This window comes from Triticum dicoccoides, chromosome 5B, assembly GCF_002162155.2.
Source record: "Triticum dicoccoides isolate Atlit2015 ecotype Zavitan chromosome 5B, WEW_v2.0, whole genome shotgun sequence".
Classification (NCBI taxonomy): Eukaryota; Viridiplantae; Streptophyta; class Magnoliopsida; order Poales; family Poaceae; genus Triticum; species Triticum dicoccoides.
Window position 1 is genome coordinate 5394724 of NC_041389.1, and position 7374 is coordinate 5402097.

Consider the following 7374-nt stretch of genomic DNA (forward strand, 5'->3'; position numbering starts at 1 on the left):
AGAGGAGAGCGGGGGGAGCTGCCCCGGCCGCCCCCCGGAGAGGCGGCGCGGGCGCGGGGTCGGGGGAGGGAGGGGAGGGCAAGTCGTCTCTCCTCCTCACGGGATCACATTACTAGTCACCCTTGCCTTTTCCACCACTCGGATTTGCAGCAGAAACTAACTCGCTCCGCTGAGACCATCATTGTCGTCTGATTTGCACTTGTTATTCGTGTTGCCATTGTTGTTATTTCTATTCTGGGCCGATTAGTTGTTTCTGTCTTGGCCTGATTGGTTGTCGTCATTCTTCTGATGGGGTTGTTGGCCACCTGATCCGGGGGGTGGGGTCACCCACCTCCAATATGCGGGCGACATCATAATTATGGTGGAAGGGTCGGCCCTTGACATAGTGAATCTTAAGTTCCTGCTCCTCTGCTCTGAGACTATGTCGGGACTTAAGATCAACTTTGATAAGAGCGAGGTCGTTGTGGAAATTGTAGGATGGGTATTATTTGTGTTGTTCTATGTTGTTGTTTTGATCTGACCCTTATGTGGGATATATATAGGAGTACAACGTGGGAAGAGGCTTGGAGTACAAGACAAGACATGATGTTTATAAACTAATTCTATCTCTATCCTAATCACGTTTATACTTCTAACATTCCCCCTCAGTCGTAGCGGGAGTGAAGCGGACGATTGCGACTGAATTTGACGTGTTTCGCTTCTATCGTCTTCTTTGCTGCACCATCATCAATTGCGTCTCTGATGGGTCGGCACCTAGGGCGGTGACTGTGTCCCCTTCTGGTGCCTTCCTTGTCTCTCCTCTCTTCCCTCCTGTAGTCATAGCGGGGGTGGCGTGAACGCTGGTGATGACGCGGATGCTGTTGACTGAAGTTGTTGCCGATATGTTGTTGTAGACGTAGCCATTAATGTCAATGTTGAGGTAGTCGATCATGGTGATGTAGTCGTGGTCGAGGTAGAAATGGTTGAGGTAGTCGTGATAGATGGTGTGGTCATCATGGATGATGAAGCCGCACAAAGCCGGAGGCGCAAAAAAATGTGCTATGACGGAGCTGCAGACGTGGATGATGCACCTTGCAGATGTCAGAGCGTGTCGTCGGCGATGAGTCCACCGGTTTTGCCAAGACCAGATGAGGCCCATCGAGCACACATCGGTTCTGCCAGAACCGTGTGGCCATGTATTGTCATCACTATAGTGACGCCGTGTCGATACAGTCTTGCCGTCGTGGATGACGTGGTTGATACCGTCGTCATGACGCGGTCATTGCCGTCGTCAACGTCGCGTCTTGCAGAAAAGTTTGTCAGAGGTCGCTAGGTGTCCATCTTGTGAACAAGGTGGCGGCAGTGTGTTGACGATGATGATGATGAAGACCATGTTGATGAAGACCTTGGCGATGGCGTCGCAGCGGCGTGTCGACGATGATGCGTCCCTCTACGGCGACTAAGTGTCGATGCCGTGCCTTGCTGAAGAAGTATGTTGGCTCGTAGCCTGGCGTAGTCAGACATCTTGATGTCGTTCGGCTCAATGCAGAGGCGTCGGTGTCGCCATGCAGAAGATGATGTAGCTCGGTGTTGGTGCAGGCGTCGGTGTAGCCATGCAGAATATGATGTAGCTCGGTGTTGGTGCAGGCGTCGTCGGTCTATAGTACGCGCATTGACGACGGCATCGTCGATGCGGTACGGGGTGTCGATGACGAACCGGTGCCGAGCCGCAGAATTGCCGTGTGAAGCTGAACCACCTCGGAGATCCCATCGTAGCTTTGCATAGCATGAGCATGCATACCTGATTTCTAGACACCACGTACTCGGGTCCTGGACTCGTGCACGGGAGCACCTCAGATCGGAGCAGCCCTGGTTCCTATTGGATCGGGATGATGCTCAAATCGGTGTGCTTGCTGTGCGCCTGATCGGACTGTTGCCGCCATGCTCCCGCGTGGTTGCTGATGCGGATCAGGCGAGTAGTCGGTCTTGCAGCCGTCTAGATGCACGCGTGGCGTCCGCTGATGAACGCCGGCTCGAAGCGTGCCGTGCACTGGCACTGAAATCTGTCGAGGAAGATGCGCATGATGGACATCCATCTATGAAGAATTTTCTCGGATAGAGAAGGTCAATGGATTTTTTTTGTATGCTAAGGAAAATACGATCTATTGAAATTTCAAAAACTGAAGTTGATCTAATCTAAGGAATTGATCTAATCTATTGAACTGATCTGGTGTCGCGCCCCCGGGGAGAAGAGATTAATCTCCCCGGGGGCGGCGCGCTGTGGAAGTGGTTGAGAAATCTAGGATCGACGTCGTGAGACTAATTGCTCTGATACCATATTGATTTCATGCTCCAGCCAACTCTATTGAATTCATGCTTCAGCCAACTCATCCAAAAGTCCGAACTGATGAAGGAAGGTGCGCAATATATTTCAACACTCCCCCTCACGTCTAGGCTATTTTAGTCCTTAGACGTGGTATTAATGTAGGCCGCGGAATCATTTTATTTGATACTACGTTGGCAGGGTCTTGAACTCAAGACGTCTTACCTTTGGTACCATGTGAAAATTGTAGGATGAGTATTACTTGTGTTGTTCTATGTTGTTTTTTTAGACCCTTATGTGGGGTATATATAGGAGTATAACATGGGAAGAGGCTTGGAGTACAAGACAAGACATGATGTTTATAAACTAATTATATCTCTATCCTAATCACATTTATACTTCTAACAGTCGTCATTATAGGCTTCCCGGCAGACGAGCAACAACGAATTGTGGATAACTTGAACTGCAGACTGACATCATTTCCCATCACCTACTTGGGAACGCCGATGGCCGACTCAAAGATTCTAATGAGTGCCTTTGATCCGTTGGTAGAACGAGTGGCGACGCGGGCCAAGCCCTGGCGCAGATGGTTTACATCCAAGGGGAGTAAATCGATCTTTATTTCTGCTAACCTTGTGAGTCTCCCCATGTTCTTGATGGGGATGTATATCCTACCAGAGGGTGTTCATGGTTCCTTCGATAAGGAGCTCGCGAGGTTTTTCTGGCAGGCCACTGACGGCCGCTAGAAGTATCACATGGTCAAGTGGGCAGATATCTACAGGCCTAAGGACAAGGGTGGGCTGGGCATTATGGTGTCCCGCCGCATGAACGTTGCACTATGCTGCAATGGGTATGGTGGATCATGCGCGGCGAGGGAGGACTGTGGCTACGGCTGATTCAAGAAAAATATCTATGAGGTGAACCCCTCCTGGCGTGCTCCCGGATGGGAGGTTCCCACTTTTGGTGATCTATCCGAAAGATAAAGGAGGAGATCCTCCTTGGGATCTCCTTTACTATAGTTAATGGGGACGGGACTCAATTCTGATTAGACCCATGGATGGGTACCGAGACCCTTAGGGTCGGATTCCCTGCCCTTTTCTCTATATGCACGGAGCAGTCTATCCTAGTTTCCGCGGCGTCACAATCGAGACAGTGGGATATCCGGTTCCGCCGGACGTTTGGGTAGGTGGAGCATGCCGAATAGACTAGACTGTTGGAGGCCTTGCCGCTAGGTGGCACATGAACGAAGAAGTGTCTGGAAAGCAAAAAAGATGGGGAAATTATTAGAGATTTGGAGCATTTCAGGAAGCAATACGCCATGGTTCTTGTACATCTGAGAGATTCAAATGGTCATGTAATTAATTCTCAGCTCTACGTGTTACTTGCAATGGTTCCATTCGTGAATTCTATGTACTTACAATATTCAACAATATGTTTCATACTCAGGTGGCTTCAGCCCTGCTTTGTCTGCGACAACGGAACACATTTCATGGGTAGCCAACGCAGTCATATCCTAATAAATCCACGGAAAATGGTGGAGCTTTTAACAGAACACCAGACCCATTTAGTAACCTTTTTGGTTATATTAATCCGGAGTCTGGATCCCAAGTAATGGAAATTATTGAGACTTCAAGGTCCAAAGCTAAAACGATGGTTGATGTCGCTGTTCAGGTTAGACAGTCACACTTGTATTTCTGTCAGTTTCATGTTATGCCACCCAGTTCAGGAGTCCTTGATGTTCTGAATATTACATATTCAGGCCTTTATATATTCAGTCCAGGAGTCTGCTTTACCCGCATAGTTAGTTATGTTTAGTCACTAGTAGAAAAAGGACCTTATGTGAGACACATTAGTCCCGGTTCGATTTTGGCCCTGTACTAATGGTATCATTAGTACCGGTTCGAACGGCTATGCATTAGTGCCGGTTCGTGTTGAACCTTTAGTACCGGTTCGTGCCACGAACCGGTACTAAAGGGGTGGTGGCAGGCTGGTGTTAGGCCGGGGCCCCACGAGCCCCTTTAGTCCCGGTTTGTGGCACAAACCGGTACTAAAGGGCCAACCTTTAGTACCGGTTCGTGCCACGAACTGGCACTAAAGGGGTCTAACCTATAGTCCCGGTTGCAGACATAAACCGGCACTATAGGGCAATTTTCAAACTTGAAAAAAAATCATAACTAAATCATCCTAATTCAGAAAAATACATATAATATATCAAAATTTGCAGAACAAATTTTCCGTTTTGACAATTTTTTAAAATCACAAAATTCCAAAGGGAAAGTAGAGTTTTTGGGCGTTTTAGATGTTTTTAGACGTTTTTAGCGTTTAGTGCTATGGTTTAGATTTCAAAGTTTAGGGTTAGGTTTTATGGTTTAAACCCTTAGTTTTTACTGTTTAGCATAGAGTTTTCGACGTTTTAAGTCCCGGTTTAGGGTTTAGGACAACTTTTGAAATGACAAAATTGTAAAAGGAAAAAAAGATATGCTCTAATTTATGTTTTTTTTAATTTTGGTTAAATCTTGTCAAACCGGTCAAACAACTGATTCAAGAAATATAGAGTGTTACTAAATAATTACGCAATAATATTAGTGTTACTAAATAAGTATCTCAGTTTTTTGAATTTTGGTCAAATCTGGTCAAACTGTGGTCAAACTATGGTCAAACTACTTATTCAAGAAATATTAGTGTTACTACATAATTTTTTTAGAATAATAGTTTCAAACTCAAACAGTGAAACGTGTGACTTCATGCTCAAGCTAAACTCCTGAGGGTTAATAGGATTCACATCTTACTATTATCAGGAAAACAACAAGTGTAGACTTGGAAACGTGGGAGAATAGAACCCGGAAGTTAAGCATGCTCAGGCTGGAGTAGTGAGAGGGATGGGTGACCGGCCGGGAAGTTAGGCGATTTGGAATGAGTTATCCACACTTGAGCAGTTAAGAGAGGTGATTAGAGACTAAATCATCAAATAATTCAGAAAAAATAAAAATAAAAAAAATCAATTTTTTTTCCAAAATTTTCAAAAAAAAAAACCTTTAATACCGGTTGGTAACACCAACCGGTACTAAAGGTCCCCTATACCAGGGCGCGAGCTCACGCCACGTGGTGGGCCTTTAGTGCCGGTTCGTGCCAAACCGATACTAAAGGGGGGGAGGGTCTTTAGTCTCCACTCTTTAGTGCCGGTTGCAAAACCGACATTAAAGGCCCTTACGAACCGGTTTTAAAGCTCCGTTTTGTACTAGTGAGTGTTGGATACATGGAGCATTCAGCTTGTAGAGTTGTTCCATGTCCTATTTTATTATGTCTTTGCAATCTCTGAAGTATAATTCTGTGCTTTGTTTCAATTAATGTTCATGTTGCTATGTGCCTTTTTTTCTGTGTAACCAGGCAATGTGCAAAGTAAGGGAAGGAGAGAACGCTTTTGCCAAGATAGGGGAAGCACTAGACAATCTGAACCTCCGTGGCACCGGCTCTGGTTCTAGCATACTAGGCATAAGGCGGATACCACCCGATTCGGGGCAGGCGAATTCAGATAACTGCGCCGCTGGCCGTTTCGACCCTGCTGCAGCAACCAATAACATTTCCAGTCCAAGAGTATTGCCCAACGGCAGCGACTCCGAAGCCCAGTTCCCGTCGGAGCTGGTTTCGTCCTATGTAGCGACCATCCTTATGATACAGGTAAGTAATTCATTCATTCTCGAGAATTCTTGAGTCAGAATGTTTCCTGGCAATCTTACGAATTCTAACAAATTTAGGATAACGCTAATGCCCACACGTGTGGTGTGAGCCAAACTCGCCCACACGCCCTATAACACACAGACTGCGTCATGTCATCGCATGCATGCATGTGAGAATCTTTTTAGATTTTCAGTTTTTAAAATGTTATATCTTTTAAATGAAAAATCTAATTGAAGATCCGTTTTCACCATCAAATCCCTCGCGGCGAGATCTTTGAAACTAGATCTCGTATCAATATATTTCGACGAATTTTTTTGGGTTAAAAGTTGCCATGTCTATTGCACATGAATTGTCATGATGTTTACACTGAAGTTGCCATGATATGTTTCAGTTATTTTCTTCTATATTTAAAATTAAATTTTGACATATTATAAAATGGGGAATTAAGAAACTAGACTTGCCATGAACAATAAATTAAAATTGCCATGATACATGCACTTAAAATTGCGATGGTTCATACAAAAAATAGTTTTCATGGTCAAAGTATTGGAATTTCCATCATCAAAAAACTAAAATTGCCATGCTCTACAAACTAAAATTGCCACATGGCAACTTTAGTTTAAGCACTATGACAACTACAGTGTAAACATCATGACAACTTTTGGGCAAAAAATATTTTCGTCAAAACATATCAATATGGGGTCTAGTTTTGAAGATCTCGTCGAGACAGATTCAATGGTAAAAACAGATTTTTAATTTGATTTTTAATTAGAAGATAAAACACTTTTAAGCCAAAAATCAAAAAAATTCCTGCTAGTGTCATCTGTTCATACGTGGCAAAATGAGTGGTGATGCAGGCGTGTGGACGATGTGCAAGATACCACACGTGTGGGCGTTAGTTTTTTCGCAAATTTAATGGGTTATCATTTGGATTCATCAGAACTGCACGGAGAAGCAGTATCACCCCGCAGAGGTGGCGCACATCCTCGACTTGGCGTTGTCGCGGCTGCAGCCGTGCAGCTCGCAGAACATGCCCATCTTCAGGGAGATCGAGATGTGCATGGGTATCATCAAGAACCAGATGCTGGCGCTGATACCCACCCCTAGTGGCTAGCGCTCATGCATGGCCGAACATTCTCTTCTTTTGTTATTTATATATACATATATGTAGGAAGAAAGAAACTTGACAATGGTATGTGGCTTGTATTCCAACAGCTTACAAGAGTCTGTATAAGGTGTACCTAACCTATCTTATTAGTTATTATTATACTATTATTGTCTACTCTCCCTTGATCTTTTTTCGAGCGTAAAGCTGTGGTAAAATATTAAAACCGACCAGTGGAAGGAAAGGGGCGCATGGCAACCTGAAAGAAGGTAAACGAAATATTTTAAAA

At 44.8% G+C, this 7374-nt stretch overlaps 1 pseudogene; it reads left to right on the forward strand.

Moving 5' to 3' along the window:
• The first annotated feature begins 3541 nt into the window (after window positions 1-3541).
• Window positions 3542-7111, forward strand: LOC119304980 (annotated as a pseudogene).
• The last annotated feature ends 263 nt before the right edge of the window (window positions 7112-7374 follow it).